Below are 22,988 nucleotides of genomic sequence, written 5' to 3'. Positions count from 1 at the left end.
TTGTATATACAGAGGTCAACTTTCATCTATCTCCACTTGGATGTCTCACAGGAATTGCAAATGTAATATCCCAAATTACTGAATTCTTGATTTCTGCTGCCTTTCCCGCACCTTATAGACCTACTCTTTTCCAAGGACATCCTTCTCAATAAAAGACCCCAATTATCTGCTCAGTTGCTCTACTAAAAAATGTAGGATTATTCTTGTCTCCTACCTTTCCCTCAAACCTTACTCTTGATTCATCACCAAACCTTGTTGATTTCACTTCCAAATAGGCCTCAGATCTTTCCATTTCCAATCTAGTCTAGGCTACTATTACATCTTACCCAGAATGCTGCAAGAACTTCCAAAACGGTATTCTTACTTTTAAAAATTTATTTATTTATTGGCTGCGTTGGGTCTTCGTTGCTGCCTGCGGGCTGTCTCTAGTTGCAGAGAGCGGAGGCTAGTCTTTGTTGCTGTGTGCAGGCTTCTCATTGCAGTGGCTTCTCTTGTTGCAGAGAACGGGCTGTAGGTGCGCGGGCTTCAGTAGTTGTGGCTCACAGGCTCTAGGGAACAGGCTCAGTAGTTGTGGCACACGGGCTTAGTTGCTCCGTGGCATGTGGGATCTTCCCGGACCAAGGATCCAACCCGTGTCCCCTGCATTGGCAGGCACCTTCTTAACCTCTGTGCCATCAGGGAAGGCCAGTATTTTTATTTTTAATCTTACTGTCTCATTTTCCATTTTCCAGATAGCAACCAGAGTGATCTCAAAATCCTTGAATAGTTTCCTATTTTACTTGAAGTAAAACCTTGTCACCTTAAAGTGGCTTATATCTAGGGTGACCATCTGTCCTGGTTTGCCAAAGACAATCCTGTTCGTAGCAGTTGACTTTGTTTTTGTAATGACCGTTCCCTTGCATTTCTAAAGTGTCCTGGTTTGGATGGTGCGTTAGGATGACTTACTTATAGGGCTCTGCGTGATTTGGCATCTGTCCTCTCTTCAACTTTAAGTCAGGCTGTTCTGGCCCTTGTTCATGCTACTCCAGCCACATCAATCATCTTTCAGCTCCTCAAATAGGACAAGGTCCTTACTACCTCAGGATCTACAAACCTGGTTATTGCTTTCCATCTTTTCAGTTTCAGCTTAAATACCATCCTCTGAGGGAATCCTTCTCTAATTGATTGCCCAAACTATCAAGAAGATTTGCCCCCTCCTAAACCTCTCTGACAGAACCATGTGTTTTCTTCCCTAGCAACACACGGATATTTACAAGTATACGTTTATCTGTGTATTTGTTGGTACAATGGAGATAGGAGATAGTATTACAGCCTTTAGATGAGAAGTTTACAAAGTTTTTGGTCTCAGGACTACTTTACACTGTTAAAAATGATTGTGGATCCTAAAGAACTTTAGATTATAGAGGTTACTTCAATCTATATTTACTGTTAGAAATTATAGCTGACGCATCTAAAATATTTACCCATTCATTTAAGAATAACAATAAATTTATTATATGTCAACATAAATAACCTATTTTTATGAAAAGCGACTATATTTTCCAAAACAAGAATCAAATTCAGTGAGAACAGTGGCATTGCTTTACGTTTTTGCAAATCTCTTCTCTGGCTTGAGAGAAGACAGTTGGGTTCTCATAGCTGTTTCTGCATTCCATCTGCTGGGTTATGTTGATTTTTTAAAAGTGTATGAAGAAATTCCAGCCTCATAAAGATAAATCATTGAAAAAGTGAAAGAATTCACAGACCACCTGAAAGAGAACTGCTACTGAGACAATAGCTTCCCATTGGATTTTGGCTGGTAAGCGTTAAGCAGAGAAATGACTTGACCTGATTTGTGTTTTAGGTAGGTTATTTTAGCAGCTGTGTGGTCAATAAATTTGAATGAGTGAGGCCACGAATTCGGAGGCTAGTCCATATGGTAACGTAAAGGAAGTGAAAGGGCCAAGGCACTCTTAGTTGTTACAAATGAGGGAAAGAAAAAAGAAGAGGCTGAGTGCATGGAGGTGGTTTCTTTTGGGGATGGCAGAGACGATACTGTTGCTGCCAAATGTGCTAAAGATGACATTTGGAAGACTGAATCTTTGGGAGGTAGGAGGAAGGGTAAAAAGTACTATGGTGAACTATTGTGTAGAGCATCCAGGTAAAGGTGTTGGGAAGACATTTTATCATGTGAGTCTGAGATACAGGGGAAATGCTCATGGTGGGGGAGGACAACTGTAAATCATTAGTTAGTAAGTGGAGGCTGAATATTTGAGAATGGAGTAATTTTCCAGAAAGAACAAATAGAGTGGGAAGAGTGAGCAAGAACAGACACCAGCAAACAGCAAAGTTAGGGTTGGTTTTGGGCAGAGAGAATCCCACAAAGTGACCAAGAATAAAAATCACCAAGAAGGTGTGGTGTAACTAAAACTGTGAGAGTGGCAAGTTCGTGAAAGCTCTGATAACGGGTCAGCTATAGCAGAAAGATCAAGATAATAACAAGAGACATGGTTATTGGTGTTCTTAGAACAGAATTAGTGCAGTGGATTGGGGAAGAATGTAATTCTAGACTGCAGAGGGATGAAGAATAAATTGGGGTACAAGCAGAATGAGCAGATATACCTTTTTCTTAAAACTTTGGCTGAGAATAGAATGAAGAACAACCAGACAGCGAAGAGAGTTTGTCTGATTAGCATAGAGGAGACGAATATGTTTATAGGGTGAGACAATGAAACCAGTTGAGGGAAGAAGTTGAAGACATGTGTCATTAATCATCACAGAATATTCTGGAAGATAAAGGAAAATACATTATCAAGAGAGCAAGTAGAATATCTTTCCCAGTTTCTCTCAAACATCACAGAATATTGATGTATTTTCAGAGAAAATACAAAGTTGTAAAGACTAAGAAATTCAGCAACAAGCAATAACTCATTTGTGTGGTTACTAACAGTTAGTAACTTTTCTACATTTACTAACATGGGATGAGAAACAAGAAACAAATACTCCACCCAAAAAGGGATGGGAAAGACCAGTGAATAGGAGAGAGAAGGAGAAAAGATAAAGATGAGACAGATTAGAAACTCTTTCCCTACCCCACTGATGATAAGGTGTTTCTTAGGAAGGAGAGGCTGGCCATGATACAATGTACTTATGCAGAGTAAAGTGCATATAGTTCTCATTACACAGAGCAAGTGTGATTTTTCTCACATTTTTTGAGGATAATCTTTTTATTATCCTCAAAAAGAACTGAATTAAGAAAAAAACTTTTTAGGGAACTTTTTCTAAATTGTTTCTTGGAACACTAGTATCCTTTGAAATGTTAATAAATCATTAAAAATAAAAGGAGGTGGTGGTCTACAGGCAAATTAGTTTGGAAAACACTGAGTTAAAGCCAAACAGATTTCTTAACAGAAGGACTTCTCAGAATCATTAGTATAATTACATGCATTGGGGGTTATTCAAGTGAGTGACACAGTAGGCACCATTTCCCAAACTTAATCATTGTTTTCATTGAACTATTGTTTTCATTGAACACTTACTGACTTCTTGCCAGAAACTGGTGTACCAGTTTGCCAAACACTGCTCTAAGGTATTGTTAAAATCAGTAGTGCCTACCTGATTAATTAGGATCATGATTCTTGTGTCTAGAATAGTTAACTTGATAAGATACCCCTTTAAAGAACTCTGTCTTAAAGCTTATTTCTAAATAGGTATACTATAAGTCATCAACACACCACAGTGATTTCTAGTTTTGGTGCTATGATTTTCTGTGTTTGATTTTATATATAATACCTACCCACTTGTGAAAAATACTCCATGACCATAGTGGACTCTCAATAACAATGTTTTAATTGATGGCTTTATATTTTAGATGAATTTTTAAGTAATTTTGCTGTTGAGGTCAGTGGTGACATCAATGGGAAGGGAAAACCAGAGGAAGGCATTATCAGTGTTTATGCCCCAGGAAGAAATATGCTGTGCCCAGCGCATCCATGAAGGCCACAGACAGGCCAACAATTGTTTGGCTCATCCAACAAGTTTTTGTCATTTGGTTCCATTGAGAACCAGATGAGTTTGTGGAAAATGCTGCGTCTGGATTTTTTTTAACTCATGATATTCCTTTATAAGAAGAATATCACATGGACTTTTATTCATTTGAAATTCAGAATGTGTTTGAATTCCAGTTCAATCTAGATGCTGTGGGAATTACCAACAAGTAAAAGGCATGATCCCTGCTCGTATAAGCTTACAGTTGGCTTGAGTAGGTAAGAGAAAAAATGAAAAAACTAAGATAATATCAAGGTTAAATTGTGTTACACATTAAATAGAAGGCAGCATAGGGCAGCACATGCTTAACTGAAATAAAAAGTAGACAAGGTAGTATGAGTCACATCTAAGTGCATATATGTGTATGAATTGAATTATCATCCACACATATATGTCTTCCCAGGACCATGCAACACCAAGTTAGAGTAGCAACAAGACAGTCAGGGCTGCTTTTATTGTTTTGGGATACTGAGGAGAGAGCTGAAACACGTCTGCTCCTTCCACAAGTCAAGTAACAGCTGAGAGCACAGCACTACCCATGTGTCTCTGGAGCCCCCCAGCCTCCATCTCCATTGACTTGAATCTCAAAAAGTTTAAGTTCAGGTCTGGACTAAAGGAGAGACTCCATCCCTCAACCTGGATCTCAAGAATCTGGTCTGACACCCAAACCAGACTTCTGCTAACAGCCAGGCATTCCTGACGTGGTCTCCGGATGAGTCGTTTTCAGAACTCTCAAACTTGTGGAGAGCACTGCTTTATTTTCATTCTCATTTTCTTTTTTTCCAGCTAAAAAAGCTTCCTGGCGTTGCCCTTCCTGTAAAGACGTGATTAATATTCAGACCTTGATTAGATCCAAATTTCTATAGAGAGCAATGAACAGGTTGTCCTGTTCTTTCTCTCCAGCTGAGAACTCAGGGAAAGAACGTCATTTAATGTCTTTTCTGCCTCAGGGAGATCCTTGGTGACTTTGTCCACTGTGTTACAGACATCACAGGGATGTGCCCTGTGCTTTCAGTGAAAACTTGCATCCTAAATCCCTTTTGAAATGAGCCGGTAAGAATATATAGCAAAGAAATGGTGGGCTAGTGAGAGTTGAAAGATTGTAGTTTTCAACCAGCAGCTCAATTTGATAGCTCTTTACCCTGTACAAATTGTTAGCATTTATTAAAATGTATAAAAATATGGAATGGAGGAGTTTCTAATTGGGCTAGAGTTTCTAGGTTTACTAGAACTAGATATACATGGCATCAAGGCATATTCAGGACATGTTAGGTCTAGACAAAAGTCAATTAACTAAAAAGAATTGACATATGAAAGATTACTGTTCACTGAGGTATATTCCAGGCATCTACTTGTAATAAAATATTATCAATGGTGATTTTGGTAGCAAATACCATTTCCTGAACACAGTGAAGCTCCTAACCATATGCTATAAATATATTTTTCACACTCTTTTATGATTCATATTTTATTTATTGGGTTTATTTGCATTTCATTTTTTTCCAAAATGCATTCTTGGTCATGATGTTTATTTAACAAATAATAGTCTAAGTAGTGTGACAAGAAAGTGATAAGCCAATCAATAAATGCATGTAACTGTAAGCAGCCAGCAACCATGGAAAGCTCAAATGGAGTTGACACCTATGTGAAAATAAAATAACATAAATAAATATTTCATAAATTTTATAATTAGATGTAAATACATAATGATAATATTTAGGGGTTGAAATATATATGTCTACATAGATATATGAACATAACTTGTATAATCTATTATAACCATGTATATTAATAAATAAACACATAAGGGAAAAGAGAAGCAAAACTAATTCATTGGAATTACATGAAAGTAGGAACAAATATTTCAACTTTATTTCATTTTGACACAGTTGCACAGGAGTCAGTTCTGTGGAGTTTTGAGGGCATTTTATTTCCCTAATTAACTATTCCTGAGGATAGAAAATAAAGTACTCGTACTTTTAAAGACATGAACTCAAGTGAGGGGTTACCAACTATCCATAAATGTTTATAACAAAACCACTTCCTTCCACCGCTCCCAAGTTTCAATAACTGTGGGTAATATTTTTAGCAAATTATGAGACATTTCAGCAGGTCTCAGCAGTGCTAGGTCCTCAGTGAATAAGGAGACAAAAAATTCTGGATTAATATTATTTTTCATTTGCATACCAGGTGTTTGGGTTTTGGAAAGGAATCCATTATCAGAAAGAACAGATGATAGCTAAGCCCTATACATATCCTCTGGAACATAGCACTCCCGATAGGGATGCATTTGGAACATCCAGATATAACAATATTAAGAGAATAGTAGCATTTTCATGACATTAAAAATGCATATTTCCAGGCTTCCCTGGTGGCGCAGTGGTTGAGAGTCCGCCTGCCGATGCAGGGGACATGGGTTCGTGCCCCGGTCCGGGAAGATCCCACATGTCGCGGAGTGGCTGGGCCCGTGAGCCATGGCCGCTGAGCCTGCGCGTCCGGAGCCTGTGCTCTGCAACGGGAGAGGCCACAACAGTGAGAGGCCCACATACCGCAAAAAAAAAAAAAAAAAAAACATATTTCCAAAAATATAAGTTGGATTTACCTATCATAGGCAGAAAATGAATACTATATGTTTGAAGGCCCCCAAATGAATTATTACCTCATCAAAAACCAGATCCGTTTTGCCATTACTAGGAGACAGGTGATGTGGACCTGGGGGGTAGGAGCATTCAGTCACAGAACATTAGCTGTTTCTGATATTAAGTACCATGCTTTAAACAATGTAATTAAACAATGATTTCTTGACTTTTAAAGTTGTTCATTATTATTATTTAAAAAAAAAAACTTTGGCCTTGCCGCACAGCTTGTGAGAACTTAGTTCCCCAACCAGGGATGGAAACTGCTCTTCTGGCAGTGGAAGCACGAAGCAACCACTGGCCCTCCAGGGAAGTCCCAAAATTTGTTCATTAACATTTTTTTTCTCTGAAAATAAGGATTTAACATTTTTACATGCTTCCCCACCCCTATCCTAATTATTAGTAACTGAACCATGTAGGGTACTATGATTTCATTTCCCTTTTTGTATATCTGAGCATTTTTCCTGGAGTTAATTATTGCTTTACTTTTTGGTTTTCTGTGCAGGTAATACAAATTCATCCCCAAATACACCCAAAAAATGAGTAAAACCCCTTTTCATGTAGTCAAATACTTCAGTTGAGCCTATCGTTTCTGTCTTTTTCTTGGAGTCAATTCTTTTGGGACCTTCTTCCTCCTGCTCCAATCTGGATAGATTGCCCTCCAGGCCTTCTTCTTGGAATATTTCTTCTGCATGATGGGAATACCTTTCATTTCTCTTATGTATTGGAGTCCCTATTTCCTAGATCCCATATCTTCCTCTCTCCTGAGGTACCTACTTCTTTAGTAACTCCTCTAATGAGTTTCTGGGATTTATTCTAGATTGTTCAGCCTAGAAGAGAGCCTGGTATACTACAGCCTGTAGGCCAAATTCATGGCCTATTTTTGTATAATCCATGAGCTAAAAATGTTTTTTACATTTAAAAAATGTGGTTTTAAAAATTAAAAACAAAAACCAACAAAGAATAGCATATGGAAGAGATGACATATGACCCATAGAGCCTCAAATATTACTATCTTGTTCTTTACAGAAAAAGTTCGCCAGCCCTTGCACGGATTTTGTAAAGGTAAGTACTCTATACCAAATACTTTTCTTTATAAATTAGCTGGAGTGATTTGCATTATTTATATTAATGTGCCTGGTGCTTTCTTGTTTGTTTGCTTCATGATTTTAAATTACTGATTCAGTATCTTAAATGGTTAGTTTTCTATTTCAAGATTATCTTTTTTTTCTTGAGTCAGTTTTGATAACCTATTTTTCAAAATATGTGAGTTTTTTTGGGGGGGGTTCTTGATTAATTCTACCAAGATGCTGTCAATTTTATTTGTATTTTCATAGAATAAACTTTCGGACTTGTTAAATCTCCATATTTTATCTCTGCCTAGTATGTTACTAATTTCAAATTTGGCTTTATCATTACAGTCTTCTACACTTTTTCCTGCCTTTTAAAATTTCTTAAGTTGAATGCTTATTACTTTAAATTTCAGCTTTTACCATTTTCTAACATGAAGATTTAAGCTCTCTACTTTTAAGTATGGCTTTTCAGTATCACTCATGTTTGATATGTGGTATTTTTGGCATTGAATAATTCTAATTTTTTACTTTCATGATTATTGTTTTGTAACTCAGAGGTAGAACTATGTGTTTTTAAAAAAATTTACAGATATATGGAATAATACTAATTCTATTTTATTTAATTTCTAATCTCGTGGTATTGTGGACAGAGAATTAAGGCTCTGTGATAACAAGTTTTGAGGTTCATTGTTTTGTGAGTTGCACATAATATAGGCCAAATTTTGCAAACTTTTTTCTTTTGCATGATTAAAAACTATATTTGGCATTCAATGTACTATGTGTCTCTCTTATATACAATTTGTTGTGTTATTCAAATATCCATATCCTTACTGCTTGATTTATCAAGTAGAATGAGGGACAGGCTAATGTTTTCCAGATGATGGTGGCTTTATCTATTTCTTCATGTGGTTCTGTCAATTTTTACTTTATACATGTTGGTGATATGCTGTATATATTATCCTCCTGGTAGACTAAACATTGTATAGTGTACATTATGCAGTGACTCTATCCCCAGTATTGCTTTTTATAAAGTCTGTTGGAATTGATATTAATATAATGATGTTGGGTTTCTTTTGGTTAATATTTGTCTTTTACTCTCAAATTTTCTGCATTATAATTTATATGTATCTCGTATTAATAGCATAACTGGATCTTTTAAATCCAATATAATAATCTTTACTATTTGGCTGCTAAATTTAGTTCATTTATATTTATTGTGATTATTGATATATATGAAATTATTTCTACTGTTATTCTTTCTCCTGCCTTGTATAAGTTTCTGAGTATATTTGTTTCTTCTCCTTTTTGTCTTTGAAATTATTTGAATGTTTTCCTCTCATTCCATCTTTTATTTATCCCTCTCCTAGCTTTAAGTTATAAACTCACTTTCTTTTTCAACAGTAGTTACTGTAAAAATTTTACTGTTGCCTACTTAAATTCTGAAGTATGATGCTTAATTTTATATAACAATTTGACTAGGCTAAGAGATGCCCAGATAGCTGGTAAAATGATTCTGAGTGTGTCTGTGAGGGAGTTTCCAAAAGAGATTAAATGAACTGAGTAAAGCAGAAGGCCCTCCCCAGTGTTGGTGGGCTTCACCCAATTCATTGAGGGCCCAAATGTAGCAAAAAGGCAGAGGAAGGGTGAGTTTGCTCTCTCTGTTGGAGCAGAGACATCCATCTTCTACTGCCCTCAGACATCAGCACTCCCTAGTTCTTAAGGCTTCAGACTCAAATTGAGACTTACACCATCAGCTCCTTTGGTTCCCAGGACTTTGGACTTGGACTGAATTATGCCACCAACTTTTCTCGTTCTGCAGTTTGCAGACAGCAGTTTGGAGACCTCTCATCTTTCATAATTGTGTAAGGTAGTTCCTATAATAAATATCCTATTTGGTCTGTTTCTCAAGAACCCTTACAGATACATAGTTACTCATTGCCTTTGCCCTGTTACCTAACATTATAGAACCTAGTACTCTGTAATCCCAAACAACCCCTCCTTTCTTATATACAATATACCATCAGTGCACTGTATTTTTGTTCTTTCTTGTGTATTTTAACAAAATTACAAATTATTACTGTTATTTCATGCAATCACTGCTTGTGTAAGTTGCCCATATACTTTATCAATTTCTTTACTCATCCTTTCTTTCTTCCATATGTGATTACTTACTCCTGCCTAAAGTACTTTCTTGATACTTTATTTTAGTAAATAGTATAAATGGAAAATGCTCTCATTTTAGTTTTTCCTAAAAATATCATTATTAGATAGTTTTTCTGGTATACAATTTTAGACCAATAATTGTTTTTGCATAGCACTTTGATATCATTCAAGGTGTTTAGGCTTCTATCATTGCTGATGAAACATCAATTAATCAAATTGTTAATTTGTCAATATTATGTTTTCTCTTAGACAAATTTTCAGATTATTACTTAGTCTTTAGTGTTTTGCAGTTTTACTATGGTAAGTATAATTGCAGATGTTTTTATTTATCTTGCATAGGATTCTTTGGACTAAGCTGGAAGTGTAAGATTGGGTAGCGAACCTACATATGTGCCAGAGCGTAGTTATGAATTCTTCAGGGAGATTTTTTCCCCTTCTGTCCAATGCCAAGTTCAGGACAGGCACATTTCCTCAATGTCTCCTTCTATATGTGGATGTACTTCTAGTTTGCCTTGAAATGTCATGTTCCAGTGCTTGTTAGCTGATTATTGGCTACACCATTCATGTATAAAAGCCATCTTTTTCTTAAATGTTGGTATGTGCACTCCAGTGTCAGAGATGATTATTTTAGTGTTAGCAGCAAGCTCCTTGACCATTAGAGCACAAAAACTTTGAAAGCTGACCTGAGGCATGTGTCGATCAGGAAAGTATTAGCTCTGCTGGACAACATTCAGTCACATCCTTCCCCATGGAAATGACCTTCCCTTTTTTCAGTGGACGTTTTATGAAACATGAAACAACCGGATCACAAGGACAGTTCTAGAGAGCATTGTCATCAGTTTGAGCTATCATTATTGAAACAGCTTCCAACCACCAACATCTTTGAGGTGAGACGTGTGAGGGAGAGTGGGCCAGGCTTTCCTTTTTTCCTGCTGGTATTTGTTTTTGCCTCTGATGGTATTCCCTGCTCAGTAATATATGCTTTGACTTTGTGACCTGTCTTCCTGCAATAATTCTTTGGTGGAAAAATCCAGTAATACAGCCAAGAGTTAGTTCTTCCTCTGGCCCCACGTGCCTGGCCCAGAGATCACAGCTTTTTGGGTTAGCAAACACGTCTAGCTGGGTTACTGGGTTACTCATTCAGGACTTTTTCCCCAATGCTGGGCCAGCAGGGCATCATTCTGTTTCCAAGTTTAAGATTTTGGTTAATTTATGGATGGCGGAGGATGAATATAACCTGGCATAAATAATGACCAAAGAGCTGGTATACCAACTTCTATCGTTTTATAGTATAAGGCAGTGTGGTGGTGCTGTGGGAAAGCAAAAGCAGAATTGAGGAACCAGAGAAGATTTATTCTTTCAAAGGGTAGAGGAATCCATTGGCTAAAATTATCACAGAGACTCTAACAGAGATAATCAAACTTAGCAATGACAAAAAATAACATTTGCCTTGTTTGCTTTACTTGGGGCTTTGATGCAATAAATGGAATGATATGAGGCACTAAATTGTGTCAAGAAGATCTATGGGCATGTTCCTATTTGGTCATGTATTATCTATGAGTCTGAAGCATATGTCTTGGTTTCTGCATGTATAATATTATCAATTTTAGAGTATTTAAGAAGTAAGTTTGACCTTTGTGCACCCACGCCTTTGTGGGAATCTAAAATGTAAAGTGGTGCAACCACTACGAAAAACACCACGGTAGTTCTTTAAAAAATTAAAAATAAAACTACCACATGATCCAGTCATCTTACTTCTGGTTATATATCCAGAATAATTGAAAGCAAGGTCTTGAAGAGATAGATACACACCCATATTATAACATGACTATTCACAATAGCTCAGAATGGAAGTAACCCAGTGTCTACCAGTGAATGAATAGAAAAACAAAATGTGGTGTGTATATATATATATACATATATACATATATATATACACACACACATACACACACTATGTGTCCTTAAAAAGGAAGGAAATCCTGTCATATGCCTCAGCATGAATGAACCTTGAGGACATCATGCTAAGTAAATAAACCAGTCACAAAAAGACAAATACTGTATAAATTCACTTACATGAGGTATACAGAATAATCAAATTCATAGAAACAGAAACAAAAATAGTGCTTTTACCACTATATGTGTTTTTTACACATACACACACACAAACACACACAGAATCTTTCCCTCATTTTACAGGCTAGATTTTGTGTGTGTGTGCCTGTCTTCTCTATGGTACTGTGAGTTCCTTAAGAATGTACTCTTTGCTTACCTATTACTTTACATATAGCAAATATTCAAGAAGTATTCAACAAATGAACACAGCTTTAAAATATGGAAAAATCCAGGGCTTCCCTGGTGGTGCAGTGGTTGGGAGTCCGCCTGCTGATGCAGGGGACACACGTTCGTGCCCCGGTCCGGGAAGATCCCACATGCCGCGGAGCGGCTGGGCCCGTGAGCCATGGCTGCTGAACCTATGCGTCTGGAGTCTGTGCTCCACAACGGGAGAGGCCGCAACAGTGAGAGGCCTGTGTACCGCAAAAAAATAAATAATAAATAAAATAAAATAAAATATGGAAAAATCTTATTTCAAAGAGAATAACCATAGCATACATTGTTTACATAGTTAATAAAGCCACATCTTTTATGTACACATTTTTCTCAACAGAATGTAGTCAATCTTAAACAGTTCAGCTTTATGAGAAGGAAAGTATGTTATGATGGCTAAGAGGCATCTCCTCCATTAACATTCCTTTTCAGTTTCACAGGTTTCTTACAGTTTTCTTAAGAGTTTTGTTTAGCACTCAGATAATTGAGTGCCCATTTTATAAAAAGCACTATACCGTGAGCTTTAGAGATACAAGGAAGCATTAGACATGGCTCATAGGTTTGAACTGTGGTTGGAAATACAAGGAACCTCAGTCTTAAAATGTTGATAAATCATAAAAGGAGAACATTAAGTAATGAGTAAGAGGCAGTCTTCAATAAGAAAAAGTTGTTCTTTTGTTTACTGATGCAGGATGGTTGGGTTCCCATAGGTAGAGTTCCTTCTGCTCTGGGTTGCAGAGGAATTTGATAAGTGAGGAGGAAATCTAAAAGTTTGTTGGGGAATATAATGAATAAACCAACAGGGCTGGACTACATAACGGAACAACGTAGCAAATACCCTGAATGAGAAATGGTGTGGTCATTCCCTCTCCACATTGATACCTCCTACTGTGGGCTGGACCTACAGAGGGAATGCAGCTGGGCTCTATTGTATTAATCCCAGGGAACTGCTCAGTTGCAGCTAGTGCAGTGCCATCAGTCTATGTGGAAGGGTGCTTTAATGAGAGGACCTGGAAAATTTGGCCATGTGCCTATAGAAGTGGTGTCAGAATGTGGTTGCCGGACAGCAGTGTCAGTAACATGTGGAAGCATATTAAAAATTTGTATTAAAAATACCAATACTCAGGCCCCACCCCATACATACTGCACCAGAAACTTTGGGAGCGGCATTGTAAGTCTGTGTTTTAACCAGACTTCCAGTTGATTCTGATGCATTTAAGGTTTGAGAACCACTGGTCTATAGTAAGTACATCATTAGGGATGTTATTTATTACTTACCCAGTACCGTCTTTATGAGGACTTATGAAGACAAATTTCTTTCTGGCATACTTTCTTGAGCATTTTAAAAAAATCTTAGGAAGACAGTGAATTAAGTAACTGGTCAGTTTCCTTTCTCTCACTGACCACTAAAAAGCTAAGAGTCATGTCAGTGTCTCCTATTACAATAGTTTACATTATGGTATACATTGTTGTGTTAGCTTCTGTCTTTGTTTTTATATCCCTATCTCTTTTCTCATGTACATTTGATTTGTCTATTTTACTGTATTTTATGTGTCCCCCTAAGTTACTCTGTGTTTTTTGAAAATGTAGAATATGAATATCTCAGTGTCAAAGTGTTAGTAGTTGTTACGTGTCAGTCACGGTTAGGCAGCATCAGGACGCTTGACATTCCAGTAGTGGTTAAAATGTTCTTTCCCTGTATTCCAATCCACCCTCCATCTTTGGATTTAACGGCTGTGGAGAAAGCAATTTTAAGTATGGTAGTTCTTAGGTTTTCCCTGATCTCCAGAGCTTGAAAGAGTCACATGCTTTAGAGGACTTCGGGAACTCTGGCTCCCAACTCACTGCCCTCAGTCACTCCTAAAACATGCCACATCAGTTGGCTGCGTTGCCTATCCCATGGTTGTCCCAGGAAAGTTACCTTTCTTGCACAATAGATGTGTTCCTAAAAAGTTGAATGTAATCTGAACCACATTTACACCCTAGACCAATATTTAAGGCGATCTTATGGTGAATCCTTCAGTACTACAAAGAATTGGCCTCTCCTGGAATGTATTATTTTGAAACCAGAGTTTCTGATATCAGAATTTATACATGGTGAGATTTACCTGCCTGTGGTTTATGGTACTATACACGTCCTTTTACTATAAGATAAGGTGAAAGAGTTCCCTCAGTCTGGGGAATGGGAACACTTTTTATAAAGAGTCGGGGGAAAACCCAAGAATCAAAACACCAAAACTTTAATAAGATAATGTATTTTCACTAGGGAAAGATCGAGTCTGGTGATAACAATAGAGCATTTGTGAAGGGCTCATTTAGCCAGACTTTTTTTGTGTGAAAACAGAATTAAGTCAAACCACATCACTGCATACTAGGAATTTTTGGAAACACAGTGGAACATTCCAAGATAAAATATTAGGTCATTTCAGGGCTTGAGGTGGGGTGAAGTGAGCTACATTGGTCCTGAGACTTTTTTTTTTTTTTTTTGAGAGCTAAAATGTGTACTTGAGTGGGAAGAACATGAGAAGGGGTATCAGGAATCACAGATCACTCATTCAATAACTATTTATTATGTGCCTACTGTATGCTTGGCACTGTGCTAATTGTGGAGATACGGTAGAAGAAAATGGACAAATATCCTGCCTGCGTGAAGCCCACAATCTTGACGGTAAACCTTGCTCTGTTCCACGAGGGGAGGATGGTTTGGGTCTGGTCATTTATCTGTTTGGCCCTTAGTTTGCTCATTGGTAAAGTTGTTATCTAGATGACCTTTCTCTGTCTTTTATAGCTCATGATTCTTTGTCTTTGATTTTTTAGTGAAAGACTTTCTCTGATAATGTAAAAGAACTGGAAGGTCCAGAGCTTCTAGTTTTAGGGTACCAAACTGATTGGAAGGGGTGACTGAGGAATTTATGTTGAAGCTACATTTCTACAGCCAAGGTAGTGTTTAATTGAGGTTGAGTTCCATTTAACAGGACGTACAAATGGAAATCAAACGAAGGCTCTAGTCCCCAGCCATCCTCTTAGCACTGCTTACTGCTTTCCCTTCTTTCTATCCCTCTCCTTTTCTTTGCCTCTTTATCTCAGTTTAGTATGTGGAACAACTTGATTCGAGAAGATTAACGAACAAAGTCAGAGCTCCTTCAGAGCAGGAGAAAATGAACTCATTCAGTTCCATTTTGGGGGATAGGGTGGAAAGAAACAGGGGTGTGCACCAACGTCAGAGTCCATTAGCATAGAGAGATGAAAAGCCAACACAACCTGACTGCATTATCTTGAGAGCTGTCTGGATCCAAGACGAAAGCAGGAGGTCCAGGGAAATTTCAAACAGGGCCTGCACTTTTCCTTCTGACGTCCACAGCAACATCTGGCTAAAGAGAACTTAAAGAATCATCTAAACCTACAAACCATTTGTGTTGGTAGTCCTAATGACATCCAATTTATCCTAGTTGGACGAGAACTTCTCTGTTTTTTTTTAACATGCTTATTGGAGTATAACTGCTTTACATTGTTGTGTTAGTTTCTGCTGTATAACAAAGTGAATCAGCTGTATATATACATATATCCCCATGCGTCTCCCTCCAACCCTCCCTATCCCACCCCTCTAGGTGGTCACAAAGCACCGAGCTGATCTCCCTGTGCTATGCAGCTGCTTCCCACTATCTATTTTACATTTGATAGTGTATGTATGTCCATGCCACTCTCTCACTTCGCCCCAGCTTACCCTTCCCCCTCCCCATGTCCTCAAGTCCATTCTCTACATCTGCATCTTTATTCCTGTCCTGCCCCTAAGTTCTTCAGAACCTTTTTTTTTAGATTCCATATATATGTGTTAACATACGGTATTTGTTTTTCTCTTTCTGACCTACTTCACTCTGTATGACAGACTCTAGGTCCATCCACCTCACTACAAATAACTCAATTTCATTTCTTTTTGTGACTGAGTAATATTCCATTGTATATATGTGCCACATCTTCTTTATCCATTCATCTGTCGATGGACACTTAGGTTGCTTCCATGTCCTGGCTATTGTAAATAGTGCTGCAATGAACATTGTGGTACATGACTCTTTTTGAATTATGGTTTTCTCCGCGTATATGCCCAGTAGTGGGATTGCTGGGTCATATGGGAGTTCTATTTGTAGGTTTTTAAGGAACCTACAAATAGAGGTTTGTTAACTTGTTAAGCTTTGACAAAAGGGACAGAATAGGAGGTTTTTAAGGAACCTCCATACTATTCTCCATAGTGGCTGTATCAATTTACATTCCCACCAACAGTGCAAGAGTGTTCCCTTTCTCCACACCCTCTCCAGCATTTATTGTTTGTAGATTTTTGATGATGGCCATTCTGACCAGTGTGAGGTGATACCTCATTGTAGTTTTGATTTGCATTTCTCTAATGATTAGTGATGTTGAGCATCCTTTCATGTGTTTGTGGGCAATCTGTATATCTTCTTTGGAGAAATGTCTATTTAGGTCTTCTGCCCATTTTTGGATTGGATTGTTTGGGTTTTTGATATTGAGCTGCATGAGCTGCTTGTATATTTTGGAGATTAATCCTTTGTCAGTTGCTTCATTTGCAAATATTTTCTCCCATTCTGAGGGTTGTCTTTTCATCTTATTTATGGTTTCCTTTGCTGTGCAAAAGCTTTGAAGTTTCATTAGGTCCCATTTGTTTATTTTTGTTTTTATTTCCTTTCCTCTAGGAGGTGGGTCAAAAAGGATCTTGCTGTGATTTATGCCATAGAGTGTTCTGCCTATGTTACTTCTCTGGTTTTTAAAGACCTCAGGAAGGTGATAATGAGGATGATGATTACATCCTTAACCGTAGAGTTTTGGTTTTGGAAAAGTCTCCTTATTGCAAATCTCATCCTCTTGGTTGATCTCATTCTGTAATTGCCTTCTGTTGTCTCCTTCTGCCATTTGCTTTACTGACTAAAGAGAAGGGAGCCCACCATATACTTCCTTTCCAGTTAAGTGTTGTACATGGTACATGCTTCTTTGGGAAAAGTACCATAGCTGTGCAGTAGTGACCTAGAGACAGAGTGGAATTCATTGTAAACCCCAAACAATTTTCTCCTGTCGTGTTATTTTCTGTATGTGTGCATTGCCTGGAACATATCCTTAAAATCTTCACTGAATTCCTCTCCCACATTGAATAAAATCATTCTGAATTTTAATTTTCTCTGGGTCAGCCTGGGGTCATCGATTAACAGAACGAACACAAACATGTTCTTGGTGCCACCGCTGAGTTGTTGCTGAAAATGTGAAACCCCTGCAGACCTAGGACCTACTCAATAGATATCACTCCCGCACATTATCACATTTCCTTCCTGGACTCATTTGCACTTTATAGCTCTCTTGTTTAGGAATTGCATTGCTAGTCCCTAAGACTCTGGACATCTGTTTTCCTAACATTAATTTCATGTTCTTTTCCACGTCGCCCAGGTCCTTCTTGCAAAGGATACGCCTTGACACCAGGGAACACCGTCCTTTGGATGGATGTGATTGTTTGAAAATGCTTATTTTTAATTCTTTCAAAGCTTTGTGCAAACCTCTTTAAATGTGTGCAAATATCACTGGCTTGCAGAGATTCACTTGGGACTTATGTAAAAGGAGTGTAAAAGCCTGCTAACAGCTTCTGCATAGGAAAAGCACATTGCATTATGTTTGTGTCTCTTGAAATCCAAAAGGATGAATCAGCTGTACATAATATTTAATAAAAAGAACAACTCATTAGAGAGCGGTTACTTCTAGGCAAGAGTGTCTGGGAGATCATCTTGCCTTTTGCCAATTCAAACAGAATGCTTTGTTTTCGACAGTGGCTCCATTCTGTCCCTTTTGTCAAAGCTTAACAAGTTAACAAGTATGAGACAGGGTCAAAAGACAACAGTAACTTATCGAATGGTTCCCAACTGGGCAGATGGTACTTTGGACTACTTCAATGGGCTCCCTAACCTGTGAATGTCTGCTGCCATTTCGATAGCAATGGAAAGCTTTCTGAAATGTTCCTCTCAATTTCACACCAGATTTAGAACTCAAAGAGAAGTCCTGTATTTACTTCAGCTGGTGCTTCTTTAGGGGTTGTTCAAAACCAGTTAATAGGAAAGTTGTCTGCAGACTGGAAGGCATGGAAACCAAGGCACAAAGAAACTAGACACTGATCTATATACACACAATGAGTCATCAGGCAACTTAGGAAATGAATCCAAGTTTCTTGCCTCATAATCCACAGGTTACCATCTCACTGACGTAGGGTGTACTAGAGAGAGGTCCATCTGGGTTCAAATCCCAGCTGTCACTTGAAGATAATGTGACCTTAGAGTAAAGATTTCTCTGAACTTGTTTCCCTATCAGTTGAATTGTAATAAAACCTCTGTCAGAGAATTGAAGACAAAGAAATGATATAACATGAGGACAGCGTGTGGAACACAGCTGGATGCACAATAAATGGTAGCTGTTCCACCAACACTTACTCCTTTTACATATTTTTTTAGTGACTTCCTTTAAAAATAAATACATAAATAAAGAAACCCCAAGCATTGCTAGTTAATCTCCAGGTGTCTAATTCTACATACACCAAAGAGACAGGGGCTGTTGAGTAGGGGACCTTGCAATCAGAACAGGGGACCTTGATCTTGGACACAAAAGCAAGCCAAATTCAGAGTAGATGTGAGAAGGCAAACTTTTCTGGGTCTCCCTCTATCTCTCCTTGTCTTTGTCTCTTTGTCTTTTTCCTCACACAGTCTCATATCCTAAGTTTCAAGTCACTACTCATTGCTGATATTATACATAATTTTATTTATTTTTTCTCCTATCATATATATTCATTATATATGGTTTTCATGTCTTAACTCTTTTCCAGTTTCTCTTGTTCATTCCCTGTAAATATATGAAGCCATGAAACGGGTATACCTTCAGTTGGTGAGGTCATGATATTGGGATTCTATACCGTAGAGAAATATTTCACACCATTTCTTGATGTAAAGAATCATCTTATTACCAGTTTATATTCTTGAGCTCCAACCCATATCTAATGAGTCAATCTGAAGTGAGAGGTAGGTGTGTGAGAGTGTGAGAATTTATACGTTTAACAAATGCCCCTAGTAATCCTTCTGATCTGATATATTTGAGAAACACATCTCCCTGTGGCCAGGTGGCTTTACATAGCTTCCTGGACCCAGGTAGCCGTTACTAACATTGTGAATCTGAGAGAGCTGGGTGAGAGAATGTGGATGAATCCACACCAATTCATGCCCTTTCTGAGAAAGTGTGTTCTTGGTTTTTTTTGTTGTTGTTGTTTGTTTGTTTTTGCGGTACGCGGGCCTCTCACTGTTGTGGCCTCTCCCGTTGCGGAGCAGAGGCTCCGGACGCGCAGGCTCAACGGCCATGGCTCACGGTCCCAGCCGCTCCGCGGCATGTGGGATCTTCCCGGACCAGGGCACGAACCTGTGTCCCCTGCATTGGCAGGCGGACTCTCAATCACTGCGCCAACAGGGAAGCCCAGAAAGTGTGTTCTTTAATGCAGGGGCCCCCAACCCCCAGGCCACGAACCAGTATTGGTCCATGGCCTGTGAGCAGCGGGTGAAAGAGCAAAGCTTCATCTGTATTTACAGCCGCTCCCCATTGCTAGCATGAGCGCCTAAGCTCCACCTCCTGCCAGATCAGCAGCTGCATTGGATTCTCATAGGAGCGCAAACCCTACTGTGAACTGTGCATGGGAGGGGTCTAGGTTGTGCACTTCTTATGAGACTCTAACGCCTGATGATCTGAGGTGGAGCTGAGGCGGTGATGCTAGTGCTGGGGAGTGGCTGCAAATACAGATTCTCATTAGCAGAGAGGTTTGACTGAAGAGAGACCATAATAAATCAGTTGCTTGCAGACTCATATCAAAACCCTATCAGTGAGTGGCAAGTGACAATGAAGCTGTATCTTACGGAGTAGACTGGACGTAAGCAACACACTTCTGGTGTCACTGTCTCACATCACCCCCAGGTGGGACCATCTAGTTGCAGGAAAATGAGCTCAGGGCTCCCACTGATTCTGTATTATGGTGAGTTGTATAATTATTTCACCATATATTACAATGAAATAATAACAGAAATAAAGCGCACAATAAATATAATGTGCTTGAATCATCCTGAAACCATCCCCCACCCGCCCCTGTCTGTGGAAGAACTGTCTTCCACGAAACCCGTCCCTGGTGCCAAAAAGGTTGGGGACCACTGCTTAAACGTATATCCTATGGGTCTCCGTTTGGAGAAATCATCTTATTTTTTGGCCAGTATGTTATGGAAGCTTTAGAATATACACACGGTAATATTCAAAGGGTTTTATTTTTCACACTTGAGATGTATGTAGATTCCTATTAAAGAAGGCAAGCTTAAGCAATAAAAACCAACCGAGTACTTTTCTTACAATTCTGATCGGTCTTTTTTTGGTTACTGTGGTTGTTCACCTTAAGATGGTTTGCCTTGTTCTTTCCAATACTGGCTTCCATCTTGGACCCCATCTCTTCTGGGGAAGAAACAAGTTAAAATATGGTGGGTCCCAGTAGAATTTATAACTTCAATGTGCTGCAGGTTTTTGTGCCTAAAAAACTACTGCATAGTGATGGGGATTTTCAGTCTGTCCTACCCACACCCAACCTTATAAGAGATAATATCTCCTTAGAGATGTATTCAAAGATTTTTTGGGAAGTTGTCCATCACAGAGTTTTTCAGGAACCTAAAAGTTCCTGAACATTTTGTAAAGTTAGTTTTCTTGCTTCACGTCAGATGCAAAATTTTCACACCTAACTTTGAGGGGAAGAAATATAACCACGATTTAAATCAGTCAGCGTGGATTTTGAGAGTTGTCCTGCCGTACGTGAAACATGTTTTCACGCTAAGTAAGCTCACCTCAGTGGTTGACTAAAGCTCATCTAGTCAGTGAGGGGTACTGAACCTCAAAAAGGAAGCCCACACTCAGCTGCCTTTGATGATGGATAATTAAGAAGGGGTGTATTAAAGGTCACTGTCAGTAAATGGATAAGGGTCAGTGTAGAGAAGAAGCAGCACATGGAAGCAAGCCAGTCTGTTTAGCCAACACAAGCTATGCTAACCAAATAGCATTCTGCTAGGAGAGCCGGAACAATAGAGGAACTCACCCTGTGGGGCAGACCACACACACCTGGGATGCCGTGCGTGCAGCTCAAGGAGATTCCATTCACACATGTCACCAACTAGGGAGCTTTAATTTCTGAACATTTCTAGAAGTCAGCTCATGCCATTTACTCCGGCGGGAATGGCAGTCAGCCATACTGGAGAATATTAAACAACTCTCTCCAGTCTCAACAGTGCCTTATTGTCTCAGCATAAAAACATTTGTTTAAATATTAAACAGTGAGATCTTGCCTGGTCATTAAAACCCATAAAGAAAAAGAACAGGACGGAAATTGGTTAATATAATAATGTTAGATTTTGGCCCACTGAGTGGCTAGAATGCCATTTGTTTTGGTGGCATGTCACCCACCCAGAGGAAGCCCTCGACATCACAATCCCAGTTTCATTCTCACACAATGTTTACAGCACTCTCATGATACGTGCTTTTCTTCTCATAAAACGTGCAGATGCTGAGTGCAGTCATTTTCAGTTTTCTCAAAGTGTGTCTTGAATAACCGTGAGACTCAGGATTCTTAATTTCTATTGACCACATATAGTGTTTTGATCTGGGAAAGACAAACTGAATAAAAATGCTTCTTAAATCATATGTAAGTCAGTTAAAATTTACCACGATGCTTTAAAAAAATTCCATTCCATTCTAAAGTATTAGTGGATATCCACAACGAGCTTATCTTCTGTTTAACAGGGAGTGGGGAGGTAGGGGAGAAGGCTTCCCTGACACATATGCCACATGTTATCTGACCAGAGGAGATAACACCCTGGTTAATGTGTCATTCTAATCCTAATGACTTTCTCCTGAAATGGCTTTACTAATATGGCTTCCCACCACCGTGCCCATCACTGATATATTCCCAAAAGTCTTTTTACAACTTCTGTCAAATACAGTGTTGAGAAGAAAGATGTCAGGCTGTGTCTTTGAATCGGTGACCTACCCAGGTTTGTAATTATTTCCCAGAAATGTGTGGTGGTCTCGGTAGAATAAAATACTGTCATCACTTTACCCATAAAAACTTTACGGCTGCTTCAAACACGTTAAAGGAAGTCATTATATATATATTATATTGATGAGTGATGGTTATTTTGTTCAAAGTGCCTGATATTTTTGCATTGGAATGTGACGATTTGGATTTAGTGTGAACATATTGTTCTATCTAGCTGTCAAATTACATTTGACACTATCCTGTTAGCAGTGGTGTGAATTTATTTTGTGATGCAGATGAGGTTAGATGTCCCAGTCTCCTTTATTTAAACAGTTACTTACTGAGCACCTACCATGTGCCAGGTATAAACTACAACAAAACCAAAGGTCCCAATACAGTGTGGCATCCTGGAAGCCAAGGAAAGAAGGAATATCAAAGAGAATAGAGCAAGCAAGTGCACCAGATGCTGCGGGTAGTAAGTCGTAGAGTGTGAGGACTAAGAATTGAGTGTGGATTGAACAGCAAGGTCACTGCTGCTGCTTTCAGAACAATTTTTTTTTTTTTTTTTTTTTGGCAGTACGTGGGCCTCTCACTGTTGTGGCCTCTCCCGTTGCGGAGCACAGGCTCCGGACGTGCAGGCTCAGCGGCCATGGCTCACGGGCCCAGCTGCTCCGCGGC

Source organism: Pseudorca crassidens, chromosome 10 (assembly GCF_039906515.1).
Source record: "Pseudorca crassidens isolate mPseCra1 chromosome 10, mPseCra1.hap1, whole genome shotgun sequence".
Lineage (NCBI taxonomy): Eukaryota > Metazoa > Chordata > Mammalia > Artiodactyla > Delphinidae > Pseudorca > Pseudorca crassidens.
This window is presented reverse-complemented; position numbering follows the sequence as displayed.